We start from the raw sequence: 2,379 nt of genomic DNA, 5'->3' as shown, positions 1-2,379 counted from the left end.
TGTCATAGAAATGGAATCATACAGTATATATGCTTTTGAGACTGTCTTCTTTCCCTTAGTGTAAGGCCTATGAGATTCATCCTAGTTATAATGATGTCAATAGTTCATTTCTTTTTATTACTGAATAGTAATCCCCTAGTTTTTAATATATGTTGGATTGGTGGTAGTTAACTTTATAATTTATCTGATAGATTTCAGGATATCAAGGTGGGATTGTCACTGAGTTAGAAGAACAATGAATATTCCTCAGAGAGGGAAGTTTTAATGTAGGGGTGAGAGTGTTTATGTAGGTTGAGTGGCGGGAGGGGCAACTGCTGTAGAAAATGTACTTTGGGTGCACCTGGGTGGCTCAGTCGCTGGGCATCTGCCTTCGGCTCAGGTCATGATCCCAGGGTCCTGGGATCAAGCCCCGCATCAGGCTCCCTGCTCCGCGGGAAGCCTGCTTCTCCCTCTCCCACTCCCCCTGCTTGTGTTCCCTCTCTCGCTGTCTCTCTCTGTCAAATAAATAAATAAAATCTTAAAAAAAAGAAAGAAAATGTACTTTGACTCACTTCTACCCAATCTCCTACTTTTAGCATGCCTTCCTGAACCAAAGAGGTGAGACAGCTAGCTAAAACATTCCCAAGACTCCCTTGTAACCAGATTGTACATTAAAACTAGATTTTGCCAAGGAAATGTCCTCACATGAGATTCGGAAGGAGGGAGTGGGCAACGTGAGACAGCAGCTGTGTGAGTGTAGATTAATTCTTCCGGCTGACATGGCAACAGGGGCATTTGGGTCTTCTGCTCTATTAGGCACAGAGGTTTCGGTGTATAAGTTTTTTTTTTTTTTTGGATGTTGGGTTTTTAAGCATCACATGGGCTGAGTGGTATGTGAAGGCTGCAGTGGAATTTCTACCCCGGTAGTGTTATGGGATGGCACTAATAGCTGTGGGTCTCCTGGCTGTGTAGATCCATCCTTTGTTCCCTGGCCCCTCAGGAAATCTTGTAAAGTAGCCAATACTACATAATAACTTCCTTTCTCCTTAAACTGGATAAAGTGGATACTGTTATCTGAGACCCATCTTTTGTTTGTCAAACTGAGAATTTGGGGATTCCCCTCAAATTCATCTTTGGAAAAATTTTTAGAAACTATTAAATTAATTGCGGTGCATCTGAAATATTTCATATTAACAGCAACAAACTAATTGCTCTCATTTATGGTCATCTCATAATGCATTCATTCATCCACCTGTATTTATTGAGTGCCTATGTACTAGAGTTAGAAACACAACAATTAACAGCAAAAGCATGGGGTGCCTGAGTGGCTCAGTCAGTTGGGCATCTGCCTTTGGCTCAGGTCATGAGATCTCAAGGTCCTAGGATTGAGCCCCGTGTGGGAGCTCCCTGGTTGGTGGGGAGTCTGCCTCTCCCTCTGCCCTTCCCCCTACTCATGTTCTCTCTCTCTCTCAAATAAATGAATAAAATCTTCAAAAAAGTAAAAGCAAAAGCAAAACTTATTTTCATGGAACTTCCATTTTAGTGAGGACAAATAGGCAGTAAGTAAAATAGGCAACATGCAAGATGATGATGCAAGATGGAGAAAAGTAAAGCAGGGAAGGGGATAGGGAGTGTCAGGGATGTTAGAAAGGGTGGCCAGGGAGGTCCTTACTGGGAAGATGACATTTGAGTAAGGACCTCAAGAAGAAGGAGCATTCTGGGCAGAGGGAACAACGAATACAAAGGCCCTAAGGTAGAAGCACATCTGGTAGGTTGAAGGAACAGCAAGGAGGCCAGTGTGGCTGGCAGATAGGGGGTGAGCCTTAAGGATCATAAAGTCAAGTGCAAACAAAGGTACTAACATTTTGTGTTAAAGAGTGGCGTATAAGTAATCTAAAAAAATGTATATGTTTATGTATACATGTACAATTTTTCTGATTATCAACAAAATGCAAATTCAAAATATAAAAATTCTCAGAGAAAATCCCTGATCTCCTCAGAAGACACTGAATGTGCCCCTCTCCCCAGCTCACCCTGAGGGTCTTTGGACTCAAGTGGAGAAATGCCAGTATTTCTTTCTTCTTTTTTTTTTTTTAAAGATTTTATTTATTTGTGTGTGTGAGAGAGAGAGAGAGAGAGAGCGAGCAAGCACACAAGCAGGTGGAGTGACAGGCAGAGGTAGAAGCAGGCTCCCCACTGATCAAGGAGACTGATGCAGGACTTGATTCCAGGACCCTGGGGTCTTGACCTGAGCCAAAGGCAGACGCTTAACCAATTGAGCCACCCAAGTGTTCTGAAATGCCCATATTTCTAAGAAGAAACATTTACAAGGGCACTGCGTGGCTCAGTTGGTTAAGCGTCTGCCTTCGGCTTGGGTCATGATCTTGGCGTCCTGGGATC

Source organism: Callorhinus ursinus, unplaced genomic scaffold (assembly GCF_003265705.2).
Source record: "Callorhinus ursinus isolate GAN/ISIS: 27379988/994484 unplaced genomic scaffold, GSC_fseal_2.0 scaffold12, whole genome shotgun sequence".
NCBI classification, from domain to species: Eukaryota; Metazoa; Chordata; class Mammalia; order Carnivora; family Otariidae; genus Callorhinus; species Callorhinus ursinus.
The sequence above is the reverse complement of the archived record's forward strand: the minus strand, read 5'-3'. Positions refer to the sequence as shown.